Raw genomic sequence first — 20353 nt, 5'->3', positions numbered from 1 at the left:
TGATGTTCCTCCATGGAGCTCAGTCAGTGTTTCTCCTGTTTTATGATGTAACTTCATTGTCTTGAAGCAAGAGAGGAATCCTGATGATTTTCATGCTCCTCCCAGCTGCTATTTGCTGCTCTGCTAAGGGAAGCCAAAACCCAAACACAACCCAGATGATAACTGTGAATTCTGGAGACCCTGCTAGGATCAGTCTGAGTTTTTGAGCTGAGAAACCAGAATATTCTGAATCCAGGGGTGGAAATGGAAGGGAAACCATGCCCAAAGGGAGGCAGAGGCATGCTGGAAAAGTAGATAAGTGGGAAGTTTTTATGGTTGCATCAATTCCAGCTAGAACCACAGCCCATGCTGCATTGGAAAGGAAGTGGAATAGATGCTCTGGGTTGGAATATTGTCACATAGCAGTGTTATTACTTGATAGGAAAGAAATCTTTGGCCCTGAAGGCTTTACCAAAGTCTCTTCTGGATTTGTCAGGGCATGAAGTGAAGTTCCTGCTGACTCTAAGCGTGTCCTTCCTCTCACTAAGGGGGTAACAGAGCTGGTCTGAAGATGGAGATGACACCAAACTCAGTGTCACAGAGAGGATGAAATTCTGCATCTCCCAGAAGCTGCTGAGGTTTCAGAGGGAATGGATTTGCTTCTCATGAGAAGACCAAACCAGAAGCAGGAAACTTGTGCAATGTGGTAATGACAGCAAATTCCTCTTGGTCCCTGTGAGCCTCGTGTCCCACCAGGCAGGAGCTTCCATTTTATCCATGTTTGCCAGCCAGGGTCTGAGAAGGGATGGGGCTGTGTTTGTCACCTAAGAACACGTCCAGGTGACACCAGAGGGTGAAGGGCCCAGGCTGGGACAGAAAATAAGGCAGAAAATATCACTGGCAAAAAGAAAAAAAAAAATTGGAATACTAGGTCTCAACTGTGACGTGTAAGTTGTGTGCCATGAAGTTAGAAATATTAAAGGTCTGAGCAACCTGAAGATGTCCCCTCCTTGCTGCACAGGGGTGGAGTAAATGACCTTTAAATGTCCCTTCCAACCCTGTTCTGTGATTATTCTGTGATTATTTGCTTACGAGGTCTCTCTAGTGAATCCTCAGTGGGATTGGAATAGTTGTACAAGCTCAGGTGGGAAATAGGTTCATCAGGCTCAGAGTTTTTTTAAGTGTGATACAATTGTGCCTTGAACTAACCCACTCCCTTCCAATGACCTTTCTTGAGGAATATTTTGGATATTAAGAAGAGCTGGGTCTGGGACAGAGCAGTTCATCCCTCAAGCCAGGAAGCTGAGATGCAGCCAGGTCAGAGGAACTTTATTTGTTGGGTTTTTTGTTTCTAATGGGTTTTTTCTTTTTTGGGGGGGTTTGGGTTTTGGTTTGGGTTTTGTTTTTTGTTTTTTTAACACTGTGTGTGTTGCCAAAAGATTAGGAATGACAATCACCACCAAGAACAAGAGGACAGGGCTGCCTGCAATAACACAGGGAGCCCCTTTGGCAGCACTGGAAATTCAGGGATCACAGAGGGCAAAGGGTTCTCAGCCCTCTGTGTAGGGTGGGTAAGGTTTTAATGCTGAGATTCTCTGCTGAGAACATGATCCCACGGACCCCACCTCTCTCCTTTCCCTGTAAATTGAGGGAGCTTCAGCAGCTGCTGACGTGGGAAGTGATGGGAGAGGATTGGATGAAGCTGGAGCTGCCTTTAAATGATTTAACAGCTGGATAAAAGGAGATGGGATTGCCACTAAAGTTGTTCCATTGGGTTTAGGAGCTGGGCTGCCTTCCAGAGATCAGGTATGGTGGCTCTGGGAACCCCAGCACCCATTTGGGACAGTTGGGAAAGGGAGGTGCAGCCAACCCCAAAAACTCCTGGGCAGGGAGGAGATGATTGGAAGGTGACATTGGTGACATTGGTTTTTCTTGTGCACATTTTGCTTCCATTTGAGCAGCAGAAATGCTCTTTTAAATGTTCTGTAGCACCACAGCACAACTTAACAGGCTGGTGGGCCAGGTAGCCTTTTGCTCTACCCATGGCCTTTTCCCTATAAATGAATAAATCCCAAACTGCATGATCCCCTCCTTCTTAGCAGGCATTTTGAGGAGGTAAAGCTTGCAACCAAAGGCCTGAGGAAAAGCTGTGTTTGCCCCCAAAAAATCTGCTGGGCATTCCTTGGGGCAAGAAGCATTGAGTTCAGTAGAAACCCTTCTGGAACAAGTGCACCCAAAAGCACATTGCAGAGGGGAAAAGCCATGAAACTGCAGTTTTCTTAGAAATCTGGCTTCTTTCTTCAGCTAAATGTCTTTGCATTTTCTTGCCTTTCTCTCTTAGAAATTCCTGTCCTGTGCATTCCTTCCGGTGTGGGTAATCCCAGAGCTTGGAGTTTCTGCTTCAGAGTTGAGAAAACTTTGTCCTTGTCTAAACTTTGCACTACAGGCCTTGTTTATGAGCTGTCTGGAGAGGATCTGTGAATCAATGGAGCATTGTTCAATAAATAATAAGAGCCAGACACAACGAGGTTTCTTTTTATATGAGGCTTTTCCCATTGGAGGTAATATATAAAAATTCTGATGTGTAAGAACAGGGGTTCTTCCTCTGTGGAGGATAATTTAAACTCATCAAATTAATTACCACCTTGACAAGCTGTCACTTGGAGTAATTTGTAGCATCAGACGTGAAACATAAAGTTGCTTTGGAAGATGGGACCTTGTTGTGATTTAGATCCTTTTAATATGGTGCTGGAAGAAGCTGCAATTAATTCCTGTCCCTGTGATATACGAGTGGCACTTTGCTTCATGTTGGACACAAAAGAATTAAAGAGGCTTTTCTGGCCCACCACACTTGTGTTGGAGGGTCAGATTTATCTTGAATCTCCCATCCTGCTCCCAGTTTTTCAAACCTCTTGGTGGTGTCTGTCTCATTTAAAATGCCCAAGCAATGGTCAGGGTCAATGCAGCAGATGTTCAGATTTTAAGGCTACTTGCACAAGACCCAGAGCAGAGAGTCCTGCTCCATAATCACTCTGGTCAAGCAGCACTGGGTTTCATCATCCCTGAAAACCCAGCTGTTGAAACCAGAGGTGGAAGGTATTTGATGGTAAAGAGAATCAAGGCTCTGATCTCTCTGAAATCCTGCTGCTGAGCAATGCAAGTGGGGACAAATCCATTTGCTCTTCTTGTTCCGGGCAATTCCTGAGAGTTTAATAAAATATGGCTCTTTTTGAATCAAAGCAGAAAATTGCAGCCTGTGCTCTGGTGTTATTGCTTGTTCCATACTTGCCTGAGTCAGCTGCTACCCACTGCTCATATCCTTCAGCCACAACCTCTCCATTAGTTCAGCTGTTTGAAAGACAGAGTGATCAGGTATGAAAAAAGGCTTAAGATAACACGGTATCATCTCCTGGGATATGAGATAAGTGAGAGTAGTAATGAAATGTTCCATAAATCATCTTTTTTATCTGCACAGCTGGATGGGACTTCAAGGAACCGGGTCAAAAAGACAAGTACATGTCTTCACCTTTGCATTAGTCAGGGTGCCTGGGGCAGGACTGGAGCTTCACCTGACACAGCTTTCATCATCTTGCCTTGCAGAGCTTGTCTTGTTAGAAATGTTCTTCCAGTTCCCCAGTATCACTCCTCCTGCTTGCAACCAAGGAGATGTCATTGAACTCCTTCTCCTGCCAAGACTCCGTGGTTAGGTCGGAATTTTCGTGGCAATAGAAGGCTCAGGAGCCTGGTTTTTTCTGTCTTATCATAACTCCTGTCTCTGTGTGTCCTTTTCTTGCTTAGGAGGAGCTAAACTGAGCCTTTCTGCAGGAGGACATGGTGTGACAGCACTCACCCCACTTACTCAGGACCTCAGGTGGAATTTGGGGACCTGGGATGAAGGTGTCACCGAGGCTTTGCCATTGAGGGGCAGCAGCTGAGCCACCCCAGAGCCAGACCCAAAGGTGAGCAGCAGGTAAGCAAAGAAGTTAAGGGGCAAGTTTGACCTCAAAGGTTTCTTGGAAGCAATTCCAGGCAGCAGGGAATACAAAGCCTCAGCCTGAGTGATGTGAGGATAGAGACAGCTAAACCCTGACATGTCTGTCAATCCTTGGGACAGATCAATCCCACCTGGAGTTTTGGGCTCTTATTTTCATTGAATCAACCTCTTTCAAGGATGTGCTGAATTCTTAGGGTTGAGGTGGGCAACAGGATAAAATATGTGGTTAAAACCCCACTCTGTCCTAAGCCAAAGGCCAGTGAAGCCTGGGGAATGATTCCTTTGTGTCCCACTGAGGTTTGGATCTGGGTGTCACTTGCCTATGGGTAAATATCCATGAGAAGTGGGCAACCAAGTTTGTAATTTCTGCTTCTGACTGACCAGTGAATGAGGCCTCTGGTTGTCTGGGATGTGCAGTGGCTGGATCCACAGGTCCAGTCACGTTTAGGATGCTCCCACAGGAAGGCAATTGCATGGTTGTGGGAGGCTTTAGTGGGGAAAACTCCAGCCAGTTCTCTAAGTATCTATTCTCCTCCACCACCATCACCACCAAAACCCATCTGGTATTTTAAGAAGCTTGCACTGCAGATTTCTGTATCTTCAGAATAAAACTGCATCCATGGGAGGGGAAGGAAAAAGAGTCTTAACCCAAACCACTGAGGAAACCACAAAAAAAGAGGCTCTGTGGCTACCATCTGTCTTCCCAACCCAAGCTGGGAGTACAAAGTCTTGCTCCTAGTGCAGAAATTGGGAACAGCCCCTAGGGACAGTGTCCCCCTGAGGTTTGCCCAGCCCAGTGCTCCTGGGAGGACAGGGTTAGCTGGTGGGGTGCTGCTGGGTGCTTTAATGCAGGATAAATCCAGGCCATGAAATAAGTTGCCAAATGAGGCAACTCAAAGCCCTTTAAGGTAAAGGCTTCTGGACTAATGCAGGGATGGTTGAAGTCAGTGGGTTTGTGGGCTTGGCCACAGCAGGTTTGGGGTTTCTCTTCCAGAAGGATTTGCAGAAGTGGAGCCCCATTCATTTCAGCTTCCTCAGTAAGTGGAAACCCAGGCCTGATGAGGGAAACTCTTCTTAGCAGCTTGATACCCCAGAGTCTCCTAAACACAGAGGTAGAGGGATAATAATGGTAAAAAACTAAGAACCACCCTAAAGGCATAATCTAAACTGTTACCAGTTTCATCCAGTCCATTCTGGCTGCTGCTCTTCACCCTAGATGACTTTAATTCCTTTTAGAAAGGGAATGTACCTAGTAAGTAACTTTTTTTTTTTTTTTTTTTTGTGGTGATCATATGAAACATTTGCAAAGGTTTGTGAGCCTTTTCTGGGGGTGTTACAGACCCCAGGTTCTGGACAAGTTGCTCAGATGGAGGCAGATTGTGTGAGAGGAGGGCACTAAGCTGAGATGAGCCACTTTGGGGACTCTCTGTAAGCCACATCGTGTCTCCAGAACATGAAAAAAAGCAATAGAAGGCAGCTCCAAGAAACTCTTTCCTGCTTCTCTGTCTCATGCAGGGTTGTATGTTTAATTGTAAGTACTTGGAGCTCCTCAGTTACCCAGCACCACCTTATTTACACTCTCATTACAGAAAGCAGATGAAGGAAGAAAAGAGAGTGTGAAAGACAGCATCAAAGCAAAAGGAAAGGAGGTTCTTTGCAGAATGTTTTCTCAGGTGGAAGAAAGGGTAAGGCTGTTGCTAGCCAAAGACATCAAAGGCAGGGAGCCCCCTCCCCAAGCTGGTTGGGTTTGGTTAGGCTTGGCTGGGCAGCTGAGGGGTGAGTCAGAGGGATGGGGAGCAGTGTTTTTCATCTGTAATCCGGGTAGGAGCTTTTGTTTGGGAACCTTTGCAACTCCCTGAGTGAGTTCATCTCAGTGAGGTCAGAGGATAAAAGATCTCAGAGACAGGTGAAGAAATCCCTCTGACTTTTGTCACTTTTTAAAGGGTGCTGGGGCTGTTCTCAGCTTGGTTCTCCTGCCCACCAGAGGATGCTGAAGGCAATCCCAAGGTTTGTGGTTGTGCTGCCTAACCTGAGCCCCTTTTCTTGCCCAGATGTCCTGCATGACTTGAGCTCTTCCAGCTCATCCCCTGCCTTGCAAGATGACAGTGTCCCCAGAGAGGTGACTTTGCCTGGGTGGCTGCAGTCCCCAGCCTTGTGCTGGTCTCACAGAGCCTTCAGAAGTGACTTAAGAACAGAGAAGAAATAGCAGTGCAGTGCTCAATAATTACACCCCCCAAATGCCCAGGGTTAGGAAGAGAATTTCTCTCCCACATGGAACAAAGCAAGGCTTGGTTTGTGCAGGAGATGGGGACACAGCCTCACCACAAGCAGGGAAAAGAAAATACAGTAAGATAGCAGAGCTCCTCCTTATCTCTACATCCCTTTGTCCAAGGGACAGGGACCTTGCTTCTTGGGGGAAGAAAAAGAATTTGGGAGCTTGGGGATGCAGTTTGGAGCACTTTGAAGTTGCATGGGCTAATGAAGAGAACAGCTTGTCCTGGAAACTGGGAAGTTGGGGTGTGACTGCTGGCTCTGGATGACCTGTTGTGAAGCACTGGTTAATTTGCCCATTGTCTCTCCTGTCTATTTAAATCTGAAGCTCTTGGGGGCACCATATGTATTTACACAATGGGGCCCTGATTTCCATAGCACTGGTGCTAATTATCCAACACAAATAATTAATGGATGGAACAAGTCCTGGCTCCAGGCTTGAGCTTCTAACCACCTGCCCTGCTCATGACTTGAGGCCAATTCAGTTGCAGGGAAGGGAACACAATGCTGTCAAGAAAACCCAGCAAATGCCCTTTTTTCTTTCTTTCCTTCTTTTTTTTTTTTTTTGAATGTAAAGGCTAAATAGCCAGCAATCCTAAACCACATCAATTTCCTCACCTAGCCTCACCTTCTCAGAACTTCTGGATGCAAACAGGCACCTCAAACACCCAACCCTTATTGCCATTAACCACTGCTGGATATTACTGTGTCGCAAGAATCCCAGCAGCAGCAAGAACCCTGGATCCAGGCCAGCCCTTTATTCCTTATTCCTTATTTTTATATAGCCTTTGGCATGGCAAGGAGTCCTCCTTTAATTATAAACAGGAATGAAGAAGCCACAGGAGGAAATCATAGAGCATTGTAGCCGGATAACTGGCACTCCACTGATTACACAGGGGCTCTTATCAAAGCTGACACAGAGCTGGGGCTCTGCAGATTTCTTTTTTTTTGCTGGAAGCCCCAGGCTGTGCGTGGGAGAAAGCCTCAGGGCAGACGTAAGAACAGTGTCATTCTGCTGAGCTGAATCCCCCAGGGAGAGGCTTTTGGTTTCCTCTCTCTCCCCCTGCACGGAGGAAATAGGAGAGAAGCAAAGGCAAGCCCTGAGAGACCAAGAAATCAGAGAAATCTGTAACCTTTTCACTTCTTCTTTCAACACGTTTGGGGAGGGGGGGGGTGGAGAAAGCTCAGCCTGACACAGAGATGAGCTATGGGGAAGAGCAGTTGTTTGTGGAACCATGAGAAAACTCCTGAATCCTGTAGAAGTCTCTCCTGAGAAGTGAATAACCACTGTCTGGTCATCTTGCCAAAGTTTTCTCAGTTTTCTGGAAGGACTGGCAGCCCCACCTTCTCTGGAGGCTCTGAGGATCCTCTGTAGCAGCTTCAGCTTCTGTCCCTTCACCTTGGTCTCTGCTGTCCTCCAAACCCAACCTTGGCTGTAGGTGAGGCTGCTCCCACCCCTCTACATCCAATTTTTAAAACTCCTCCTTCACCTCCAGGCTGCTGTGGGACCACAGGAAGATGCTTTCTGCCCTTTGAGATGCTTGAGTTGCATCTCTGGGGAGAAGAACAGCTCAAGGCTGGACCTGTCCCCATCCATCCCTGCCTTAGGTGGAGCTTTGCTGGGCCCCTCTGCTCATCAGGGACTGGGATTTTAGCAAAGGTTATGGGGATAATGGGGATAACATGGATCTTCATGGCCTTGCCCCTGCAGAGAAGTGGCAGTTCCAGTTCTAGAGCTGATAAACCCTTTAACCCTTTCTGCTCAGATGTTGAGCCTGTCCTTGTAGACTCCAACACATGCAATGGTCTTGCAGCAAATCCTGTGGACACCCACAGGCTTTTCAGAAGCTGCTTTATTTTGTGGGATTCTATATTAGCAACAGAAAAAGAAAAAAAAAAAAAAGCCTATTGAGCTTCATTGTCTTGTTTTTCCCTCCAGTTCCCACTCTTGATTATTTTTCCAGCCAACACTCATTGAAGGCCCATAAATAATCGTGTCAGAGCTGCAGACATCTTCCAACCCTTTTAATTTTTTTCCAAAAGCCCCAGATACTATCTCCTCTGGCTGAAGCCAAGCACTGTGGAGGGTTGGTGAACTTGAAGCTTTCATTGCCTACGATCTATAAAGGACTAGAAAGCCAGAACATATTTTTATTGTGCCCAAAGGGGATTCAGATCAAGGGGTTTGGACGAACTTCCTCGTCTTTCTTTGCTCCAAGTACTCCTTTCTTCAAACAAAGTAGATAATTTACTAGTGATTGGGGTGATAATGTGGAGCCAAATTCTTGATGGTTTCTTTCACTTAGTTCCCTCTGCAGAGAACTCTGTTCTGGTGACATTTCAGTGCTGTGTAATGGAGCCACAGACAGATCCTGCTGGGACCAACCCCTCCCGATGCCCTACCTGGGATTTCCATCTGCCTGAGGATCCTCAGCTCACCCTAAAAACCCCAGGTAGGAGAATATCCTCCTAAAATTCCAAGTGATGGCAGAGAAGTGATGAATCACCTGGCTAACAATGGGAGGATTTCAGCAGCTCAGCTCTTTCTCCAAGTCCTTACCAAGACATTCATTCCGTTATATTTTATTTTTTTTTCCCCCTCATTCCTCCATCCTCTGGGCTGCAGCTCTGTACAACATTGACAAATCCAGCAGGTGGGGGAAAAACAAAACATCCTGTTCATCACCAAGCTCCTTTGGCATTGAATACAAATGGCAGAGACTATGTCTGGCTCATCTTCTGCATTTGCAGTTTTATATTTTGCTTCTTCTGCAATAAAAGACCCCAGATAGGTGCTGAAACTGGGGAAAAATGGCAATGTGAGAGGGACTCTCCCCCAAACAGGTGGCAAATAATCTTCCAGACCTGACCCTACAAACAGCCACACATGTGCTTAATTTTAAGCATGAGTGGTTCCTTAAAGTCTGGGATTTAAAAGATTACTGGTGCTTAAAATGAAATACATGTGTAAGGATCTGGGGAGCTGCATCTTCAATCTTTCTCTGCAGGAATTGGCCACTTCTGCCTTGGAAGCACCTCCATGCTCATGGAACTTTAGTGCTTGATAAACACCAAGATATTCTTATCAGAATAAATATTCTTATCTTTTTTTAGCACTTAGCACCACAGATCCCAGATCCAGAGCTCCTCCTGTACTACTACAAGAAAACCTGAACACTTCAGCTGTGCTGTTTCCATCCATGACATTTACCCACACCTCTGGGGTCTCTTTTTTTTTATTTTAGGATCTGCTTCAGCCAAGGGGCAGAAACTCTGTCTCACCACATTGTGTTCATCACCCCTGAAAGGGCTTTACTTTAAAACCCTCCCATTCTGTCACTTCCATTGTTTTTCTGTAATCTTTAAGTGGCTGTGTTGGGTCTGCTTTGGGGTTGGGAATAATGATTCCATGAGAATAACTTTCTTCCACCAGTTCAGATGTGCTAGCAAGGAGGAGGACGTTGGCACTTGGCAGAAAAGAATACTCTTCTCAACCCCTAAATGGGTCCCAATTTGAAGCATGAGGGTTTTATGTTCTCTTTTAAACCCTTGCCTGGCTTAAAACTGCAAATTCTTTATCTTTATTCACGTCTAAGCTCTTTTTAAAAATCCTCCTACGTGTCTTCAACAATATCCTGGAATAATGAGTCCCACTGTCTAATTATGAATTTTATTTTTTTTCTCTTGAAGCTTCTTTTTTTTTTTTTTTTAATCATGCAAAGTGAAAAAGTTTTGATCCAACCCCACAGGACCTTTGCAGCAAGAACTCCAAACTCTGCTCCCAGTTGGGTTGCCTGGGAGCAGCAGCATCTTCTCTCAACAGCTTATCACCCACTGGTCCTTTGCAGAAACCCTGTGCTGGGTTTAAATACAAGCAGAGAGTTGCATCACATACCCTGAAGTCTCATTTTTAAGTGCAAAGTGGTGCAGTTTTAACTGTTTCTGGAGAACAGCTCTGAAGTGTTCTGCATCTTTGTGTGCCAGGAGTGTGATTGTAGGGAATTAGTGTTCTGAATTGTTCCCCCTTTCTCCAGGTGGGATTTATCAGCAGGAACAGCTTTACCAGCACGGCTCTCAAATTAAAGAGAAAATGGTTCATTTAAGGCAGGGAAAGGGGAGCCTGTTTTCCTTGCAGCTTCCTCCATCACTGAGCCTCAGCATCACTGAATAAATGGCCCCAGCTCTGGGTTTGTCTTGCCCAACTTTATTGGAGACATCAGCCTTTCAAAGGGAGCAGAAACTCAGCCTCTCCAACACTTCTGGAGGCTTTTCCCATTCCTGCTCCTCCTGGGCCAGAGATCACCAAGCAAAGGGAGATGCTGCAGGAGGCTGGGGTGGGAAAAGGGAATGGGAGAGGATGGGGAGCAATCCAGATGGGTGAGCACAGGGAGCTGGAGTCAGGCTGGGCTTTATTCTTTCTTTACTTTCTTTCTTTCTTTTCTTTTTCTTTCTTTCTTTTCTTTTTCTTTCCTTCTTTTCTTTTCCCTTTTCTTTCTTTCTTTCTTTCTTTCTTTCTTTCTTTCTTTCTTTCTTTCTTTCTTTCTTTCTTTCTTTCTTTCTTTCTTTCTTTCTTTCTTTCTTTCTTTCTTTCTTTCTTTCTTTCTCTTCTTTCTCTTCTTTCTCTTCTTTCTCTTCTTTCTCTTCTTTCTCTTCTTTCTCTTCTTTCTCTTCTTTCTCTTCTTTCTCTTCTTTCTCTTCTTTTCTTTCTCAGGATTTGCAGCCTGAGGCCAGCACATTTTCTCTCTGCCTTTCTCTGATGTTCAGGTGATGCAGAACAAAGCAGCAGCAGCAGCTCAGGTGTGGTGTCATCTCTTCCCCTCCCTTAATATTTGTTGGGTTTTTTCCCCATTGCCTTCTTGCTTTCTTTCTAACCTGCCATCCTCAGCATGGATGCAGTGACAGGCCTGGATCCTAAAATTCCTCTTTCCCATCTGATTTTTCAGGGGGATGGGAGAGCCTGGGCAAAATTCACCCCCCGCATCCCTTGCAAGGTTTGCAGCTTGAACCCAAGCCACCATCCAGTCCATCCCAGTAGGATACTGGGCAGCTCAGCCATGCTGCTGGTGCCTAACAAGCAGAACTCAGCCGTGCTGTGGGGAGGGTTTTATGTAACGTGGGAGAATAGGGGAACCCAGTGTCTGAGGAGGAGGGAAAATTGCTTATTCCATAATGACTGTTCCGCTGCCTAGGACAGAGTGGAATAATTAGGGTTTCTTTTCTCTTTAATTAGAAAATGGCAAACATAGATTAATCAATTACAAATGCCTCTTTATACTGCAGTGCACTGCAATTAACATTACTTAAATGTGTTAACAAAGTAGGAGGCCTGTATTTGTAAAGCAACTTCTTGCTGCTTTTTCTTTCCCTCCCAACATGACTGAGCCCTTTCCGTTTCCCCTTTCTGCTCTCGGCCCTGCTCCTTCTGCAAAGTTCTAGATGAGAGTTTTAAACCATTATATACCCCCATGGTGTCAAGGAAACTGCTCTTTCCAAATAAAAAAAATTAAAAAAGAAAAAAAAAAAAAAAACCCTTTTGGCCAGGCTTGGAGGAATTAACCCAGGGGAAGAAGTGGAATCGGCATATTCACTGGGGTCGCACACTACAATAGCAGAGTAAAATCCAGGAAATACAATAACTTGATTCATTCCTTGCTTCTTACTCCCCTGCCAAAAGCGTGATTAAGTCACAAAGAGTTCGATTAGGGACACTTGGTGACAAAACCCCAGCTCCATTGACAGGCTCTATTTTCAGAGTACATGTAGTGCTTGTGCTCGCTGCTACGGGCCTCTTCCTCGCCTGGCATTTAATAGCCTCCAGCCCCAAACAAAAGTAGCAGAGGAGAGAAGAGGGGAGTGCTAAGGGGAGGAAAAGGCTTGCATTCAAGTGCACAAATAATGAAGCAGAGGAGGGAAGGCAGGGTGGTCCGGGGGGGTACCCAGGGCTCCTGGGTCCTGCTCTGCATCCCGGTGATGCCGGCGAGGTTCGCCCGGGATGCTCACCTGTGCCAGAGGCTGGAGGAGGGTTAGGAGCTGTGCCTGTGTCTCCATCCATTGCTGCCATCTATTGGGAGGAATTGGCTGGATCTCACCCCGATCCCCTGCGGAGCCACGTTTTGGGAAAAGCCTGGGACTTCCAGCCCCAGTTGTGCTGAGGGTGTAGGGATGGGTGCGCCGTGGGCCGTGACCGCCTTCACCTGGCACCTTCAACCTTAGGGCATGTCCTTTCCACACTCCTTGCTCTCCTTGTATCCATGAGAATTGCCTAAGAGCCCGAAATCACCCTCAGGGATTCCCAAGTGGTGGTGGTGGTCCAGTTTGGACTGGGGCAGCAGCAGCAGCAGCAGCAGCATCGCTTGCCAGAACCCATTTGGTGGTGGGCTGGTGGTTTGGATGGCTCTGTCATAGGAACAAACATGGGGTGCAGAGAAATCCTAAAGTTGGAGGCTCAGAAAAGAGCTGGCCCTTTGCACTAGTTCTGCATTTGCAAATTTTGAATGGGTTTTGGGGGAAAAAAAAAAAACCCACATGTGATAAGTGGAAAGAAAGCCAGGGAGAGCTCTGTGTGTGTGTGTGTGTGTGTGTGTGTGTGTGTGTGTGTGCTGCTCTCCTGGCAGGGACTTCACAACCATGGCAAGTGGCTATCAGGTTTCTGGAGGTGGTTGCCTGCTCCTTTCTTTCCCTGCTGTAATTTCAAGACACTTGGGCACCTTGGATCTGCCCCAAGATGAAACAGGGGGAGCAGGGGATGATATCACTCACACGTTCAGCACAGCACGAGGCTGATGGAAAAACAGGTTTTGCTTTTAGGTCACCTCTTTGTCTGGGTGAAGACTGAGGTGCAGGTCAGCATTTTCCACCCTGCTTGGTGGGATGCAGCCTGTGGCTCTGGCTTGAAGAGATCCCTTGGGCTCAGCAGATGGAGGGAAGTTTTATGGTGACCCAAGGATGAGCTTCCCTGTCTTGCCCAGAGCATCCCCTGTCTCCAAGAAGGGGACCCTTGAGCTCAGCAGCAGGTTGTCCCCTCCTGTGCTGCTCTTGGGTGCAAGATGCTGACATTTAGGGGGTGATGGGCACTGCCTCAAAGGAAACAGAAGCTCCTTCCCAGGACCAACCAAATCTAGCAGCTGTGTTCTGCTCCCTGGCAAAGCAGCTCCATTCAGATTCAGAGCTTGGGGGTTTCTGCCTCCCCTATCACTCCCCCAAGACCCTCTCATTTCTGCCTGAAGGATGTGGCTCAGGGTGCCAGCACCCAAGGGTGTTTGGCCCCAGCCCCTCTTTGTTTGAAGGGGAAGGGGCAGGAAATTGTGCAGTGTTTCTGCATCCTTTGGCTCCTTTAAGAACCATCTCACAAAAGGAGGTGTGATTTCTCAGAGGGTTTGTTGTATGCCACTTCCATTTTATCTTCTCCTGGCATGTTGCCTCGAGGCCTTAGAGAAAAACCAAAAACCTTTTAGGTCTCATTTCACAAATTTCTAGTGCTGAGTCAGTGCAAACCACCCCATTTTCTTCAGTACCCTCCAGATGTGCTGCTCAGTGGCCTGATGGCCAACATCTGGGCAGCCCAAGAGGGAGAACACTTGCAGCTGTGGACAGAGAGTTCTTTTCTCTTGTGAGGATGTTCTGGTGAAAGACAGATTTTCCAGACCCCAAATAGTGGTAGAAAGCAGGAACTTTGTGGTGTGCTGCAAGCCTGGCTTTAGGAGGTGGTTTGCTTCCACCTGGTAGTAAAGCTCAGCTTGCACTGAGCTCCCTGGTGCCTTTCTGTATAGTTGGAGAGCACAGAATATTTAGGTTGGAAGAGAGCTCCAGGATCATCCAGTGCAACCCCATCACCTAACTGCAATGATTAGGGTGGTAGCTCTGAGGTCTGTGATGCCAGTTTGGGGGCCTTGCTGCCCCCTGATCCTGGGGAGGATGCTTTGAGCCATGGCAGCTCAGCTGGGACAGGAGGCACTGAGCCTTGGAGAGAGCAAAGCTGCCTCCTGCACCTCTCCTGCTGGGAAGGGACCAGAGGAATATGGTGGGTTGGAGGCTCAGGAGCTGCTTCTCCTCCCAGATAGCTTGGGGTGGCCTCTGACATGCTTGGGGATGCAAAGAGCTTTGTTCTAATGTCACCCCACAGGGATTTTGGAAGTGATAAGGCCAAGGCAGGTGGTGCTAGAGAGAGCAATGAGAGCTGTCAGGAGGGGGGGAAGGAGAGCAGGAGTTGGGATGCCAAAGGGCTCTTCCTGCTTTGGATGGAAGTGGGATGCAGTGATTAAATTGGAGTGACCAGGAACAGGGCTCTGAGGTTCTGTTCGTGCTTCAAGGAAAGAGTTTTGATCTCCTGGTGAGCACTCAGGGCCCAGTCCAGGACCCTTATCTTCTTCTGATAAGAACTCTGCATCAGTTTTGCACTCTGTAGGATGAGGACAGGAGGTTTTCCTTCAAAAAAAAGTTTGTGGGGTGTCACAAATGAAGTAAACTGAGTGTTAGAGACAGAAAATAGGCTATTGTTTTGTTTTCTTGTGTTCACTCAGGTTTTTCACTGTGTGGTTAAGGTTGCCAGTGTTTATCCTATTAGGGAGAAAAAAGGCAAACATGGCCATGGATGTAAATAGGGTAAAATCAGATTTTATTGCAGGCAGTGGCATGTGCTAACTATCTTGTATTGCTTATGTCTGTTTATGCTGCTGTCCATCATAGTGTGCACCTTAACTTAGCTGGGAATGAGTTATCCTTGGGGAAATTCACTGTGGAGTGCTGGAGGCTTTCAATTCCCTGGCAAGATGCAGTAAGGTGCAGTAACTCCTGGTTAGGCCTTTTTACTGAGAAAAAAATAAAGCAAGGGAAAAAAAAAAAAGCTGTTAAAGATAAAAATCTCTTGGAGATGCACTTTAAATGTCCTGTATCTGAGAAGGGCTGGATGGGAGCAGTACAATCCTCAGGACAAAGGGGACTGGGGTGTTTTGGTGCCCCAAAAATCTCTGTGTTTCTTTAAACAAGAAACGTTTAGCAAAGAACTAACTTGCAACTAACAAACATAAATAGACTTGCACATAGCTTGAGTTCCAGCTTTGTCTTCTTTGTTTACCAGGAATTTGTCAGACAACTGTCTAGGGCTCTAATATAACCCATAGAGACCTCAGGCAGCTCCAGAATATATTGTAAGAAAACCTTCATGCCAGGCAGCTTTTGCCCAGAAATTCAACAGCCTGGTTTTTTTGTCTCTAACCAGAACTGGGCTAAAAAAACCTCATTTGTTTGAAGACTTTGGAGAGGTGAGTACCTTATCTGCTTTCTGACCCTCAGTAGGTCTCACCTGGAGGATACCTGGTGCTCTCCTGGTCCTGTGCTGGGTTAGCACCATTTAATTCCCTCCCCAGTAAAAATCAGGCAGTGCAGCTCACTGCAGCCAACGTGGAGCCATTTTTATGGCATTTTATGATTTGATGGCATTTAACCCCAGTGAGGACACGGTGCCCATGGTGTCCAAGGGCTCCGTAGGTGATGTGCATTCCTGCTGCCAGGTTACAGCCCCCCACCCCAAGACAAGGGAGGACTTTTGCTACCATACAAAATGCCTTTTGCCATCTGGGTAAAGCCCCCAGGGATGGATTGGAGCAGGGCTGGCTGGGTGCTGAGCCTGGTGCTGCCTTTGCAGGCAGAAACGTGTAACAAGTGCAGCTCTATTCAGCCCTTTTAATGAGGAAGCTGAGGCTAAAAGGCTGCTGGGGGGGGGATGGGGGAGGCAGGCACAAGTCTGACAAATCCTTTGAAGAGTTTGGGCCAGCAACTGAAATGTATTTAACTGGTAGATATGAAACCCCAGCCTTTCCTCCCCCTCCTTGCCCCCCCTTTTCAATTACCAGTTGGTCCCCAGGCTACCAGGCTGCTGATTCACTCCCAGCAGCCATACAGCTGATGCTTCAGAAAGTCTCTGTGTTAATCTAATCCCTAAATAGCTCTGCTCTCCATCAGAGGCACAGCAGTGATTTCAGTTCCAAATTGTAATTTTATTCTTTGTAGCTTCTGGGGGGAAAAAAAAATTAAAAAAAAAAATAAATAAAAAAAAAAGTCAACAGGGTGCTGGAGGTGTTGCCTGCCCAGTGTGCAGCTGGGATGGAGAAAAGCTGTTGGAAACCCAATTTAACATCCCCTTTGGTATGAACGGGGCATGACCCAAAGCCTGCTGAAGTCCAAGAGGCTTTCTGAGAGCTTGGAGTGGGCTTTTGGAGCAGGGCTGGCTCAGGCTATTCTCAGTTTCTGGCTATATATTTAGATGGGATTCTGTGCCTCTATTAGGGCCTTTTGCTGCTTCTCATAACCAGAGTAGCTGAGCAACTCTGCATTCTTTGCATCCTTGCCCAAATTTGCACTTTTATTCCCGGAAGCCCTGCTGAAGTGCAGAGCTGGTGTGAAGGGAATGAGTTTGCAGATTTTGCTGTGTGAGCTGCCTGCCTGCTGGCATTGTACACGAAAATAACCAAAACTCCTGGTTATTTTTAGAAGCAGAGCATTCTCAAAAGCTTCCTGCCTTGATTTCCCTGCCTCCCCCCTCTATTATTCCCTCTGCTGTTGCTCCAGGAGTAGCCCCCAAAGCATACCTGCCCCAGAGGAAAAAAAAAAAAGGAATTTTCTGGGATATGGACTCCTGAGTTATTGCACTCTTGCACCCATACCTCTTTTAGCCAGCTAGTTGGTGCTGCTCATTATCTAGCCTTCATCTTACAGCTTCAGGGGATGTTTGCCATCCTGAATCCAGGCCATGGTGTGACTGTGATCTCTGGAAAAAGATTGAAGCAATTTTCATTTATTATTTCAGGCTGCTTTCTCTCTCGTGAACCCTTTCTGGTAAGCAGGAGGCTTTCAGTGTAGCTCTGAAACCCCTGGAAATAATACCTGCAGATACCTGTCAGACACCAGAACAAGTTCTCCAAAAGAAGAGACAATCAGCTGAGAAATAAGATTGCTGAAAGCTTCTCAAAGCTTTGGTAAGCTCTTTGGATTAGCTATTTGGTAGCTATCATGGTACTGACTGGGGAGCAAGTGTTGAGGACACCAACCAAATGGTCCTGGAGCCCCCTTGATGGATCCCTGGCTACAGCCATCAGATTTCAAAGCTGTGACCCTGGGCTGAAGGCATGGTTAGTGAGGGGCAGGGTGTATTTGGGAGGTAAGCAGGAATTTCCCCCCAAACTTGGCCCAAAAGGTAGAAGAGGGAGGCTGAAAATGATGCTCAAATCCATCCCGTGCTTCAGCCCAGCTTGCTGAGCAGCACAGGTTGGGTTCCAGTGTTCTCAGGCTTTGTCCAGCCAGGTCTTAAATATCACAAGAGATTAAGCTTCAAATTACTCGTGTAGCTTGTCCTGCCAGGTCTGAAATGTTTCCATCCCCAGTGAGACATCTCAGTGAGGGGCTGGATGCTGCACGGCCCGGGGGGTCCTGAGCAGTTGGGAGCTGGAGACCCCCACTCAGGTCTCTTCAGTGGGAAGGCAGCTGGCAGGAAACGGGCCCCTTCCTCAGGGTACAAAGAAGTATTTCCTTGAGCAGAGGGATTAACAAAGCCTGCTTTCCCACAGCTTCATGTCTGCTGGGCAATTGTTCAGTGCACTTGAAGCTTTTCCCACAACGGGGGCATTTAGTGTCTCCCTTCCTCCTCCTTCCCCCCGTGGTACCCAGGGAGGGGTGAGCAGAGATGCTGCAGTGCAGCAAGTTCTAGGGTTGTTTTCTAACACTTATCCTTTCTCCCAGCTTCTCACAAAGCTGCAGGGATGCTGGGGGACTCTCCACCAAACGAAGCTGAAGGTGCCCAGAGAATTAAAGCAGAGGTGTGCACAACCCCCCCTGCCACATGGTGTGTTTGTGGAAATGTCACCCTGTTACATCAGCCTAAAAGGACCCCAAATGGGTTTGGAAACCATGGCAGACTGCATAAGCTTCATTGGGTTGGAGTTAACTTGCTGGTTTGGGTTTGGGTTTAAGGGCTTGGTTGTTTTAGGGTGGTTTGTGTTTTGTCTTTGCTTTGTGATGGATCTTTGTCTTATGTAGAGCCTGGTTTTTAATTTTTGGATGAAGAGCATGGAAGATTGAATTCTGCTAATCTTGAATTGAGGCTTGTGGGCATTTTCCTGTCTTTCTTAGGAAAGAGCAGAGCCAGCCCTGATTGCTGGTTGATGATCCAGCTGAGATGTTAGGTTCTTGACACTGGCCCTCTGCTTGTGACAGACATTACATGGGGATAAAAGCTCTCCTTTGTTCTATTTAGAATTAAAATGATGAGCTAAAACAATGGAGTTTCCCACATAAAAACCCTTGGTGTTTAGGTGTTTGCAATGCACAAAGCTGCTCTTCCATGCTGGAACATGTAAACCACAAATCCTGGCCAAATCTTCCAGTGTGCTGGCTTGAAGTGGGGCAAATCCCCAGTTCATATAAAGCCTTTAAGATGCTTATTCTTATGGCTACACACCAGCCAATAAGTGACAATTAAACAAGACAATCAACTTGGGGCTGCTCTGGTTTTAGTTTCCAGCTGATGCAACTCTGATCTGGAAGATAAATCTTAATTTGGGACTACAAAGGGATTGTTCTCTCAGAAGAGAATACACTGCTGGCCAGGCTGTTATCTTCCCTGAAAACTGATTGGCCTCTTTAGTGATGTCTCTGTTTTTCTTGCTGCTGAAAAGCAAACTGAGTTGAGGTGGGGGATGCTGTGGATGTCTCTCCCCTCCCTTTCCAGGCTCCCTAAAAACTTCACCTGTTGGCCCCGACACCATCCAGGACCCTTGGAGCTCTGTTCTGCACAATCTGCTCCCTTCTGGCTTCTAGAGAATGGGGGGAAAAAACCAACAGCCTGCCTTAAAGATGTGGACACTGGAACTGTGATCTCATCCCCGTCAGGAAATGGGGGGAGGTGAAGGTTTCCATGGCAGATACCACCTGGGAGGTAGAGGACAACCTCAGGTTTGCTTCTTCATTGTCACCCCCAGCAGATGGGGACAGCAGCTTGGGGACAAGCTGCTCCAGGACCATTCCTGCTTGGATTGAGCCTCCTGTCCTCACCTGGAGGCAATGCTCTGCTTGGCCCCACCTCTGGGGGCTTTGCAGGGTGAGTAGGGCTTGGTAGTGATGGAGAAAGCTTCACTGTTACTGTGTGTCCAGGTTTGGAGAGCAAAGAGGTGGATGGTCCTGTTATTCCCTCCAGATAGCACAGTAAATATTAAGTTGTCAAGTTTCCAAGGGCAGGGAAGCTCAATCATTGCTGAGGACACAGGGGATTTTTCTCTTCTGATGCAGTGGGTTTCACCAGGTCTGAAAGGAGAGGGATAGCTGGAGTATTGGCAGGCTTGGAGAAAATATGGGAAATTTCCCTGGTTTCCCTCTAAAAGTACTCTGTCTGTACCCAGGTATTTCAGGGACTGGGACAAGAAGCATCTGTGCTTTGAGTAGCCCCAAAATGAGGAGGTGCTGTGACTTCAAGGGACCTTCAGTCCTGGGGCTGTAATTCCCAGAGGAATTTTCCCATTTTTTTCTGTATGTTTTGCATTCCAGACCCATACTCAGCTCCTCTTATCTGCCCAAGGGGCTGTGTTATTTAGACCTTGGCAATTAATATTTTTTTTTTCCCTGGGAATGATCTTTCTAGCTTCTGAAAAATCACAGAGAAAGAAGGATTCTTGTCTTAAATGTTCTTGTGAGGATGGTAACCAGAATATTTAATTTACTAACTTTAGGATCTGTGACTTGTTATGGTAATAAAAAGGGGAAAAAAATTAAAAATTACACTCTTGCAAAACAAATTCCAGTAACTATTGGCTAGAAAAGTTTCAAGAGACTTTCTCAAGAGTAAAGTGAGGAGGCTGCTGTGTCATTCCCCCCCCCTTTTTTTTTTTTTTTTTTTTTTTTTTTTTGTTTTTTTTTTTTTTTTGTTTTGTTTATTTTTAAAGCCCTTCTGTGTAAATTGAAATGTCTATTCCTGCCTGATTCTTCCTTCCCTTATTTCACACCTAGCACTGGGCTCACCCTACAAGGGAGTGCTCTTTGCCTTCCTCTAAACAGGAGCCAAGATCTTCCCAAGGATCCTTCCACAGCACACAGGGAGAAAAAAAAAAAAAAAAAAAAGGCAAA

The sequence above is a fragment of the Calypte anna genome, chromosome 22 (assembly GCF_003957555.1).
Source record: "Calypte anna isolate BGI_N300 chromosome 22, bCalAnn1_v1.p, whole genome shotgun sequence".
In the NCBI taxonomy this organism is placed as follows: Eukaryota; Metazoa; Chordata; class Aves; order Apodiformes; family Trochilidae; genus Calypte; species Calypte anna.
Note: the sequence above shows the minus strand (reverse complement) of the source record.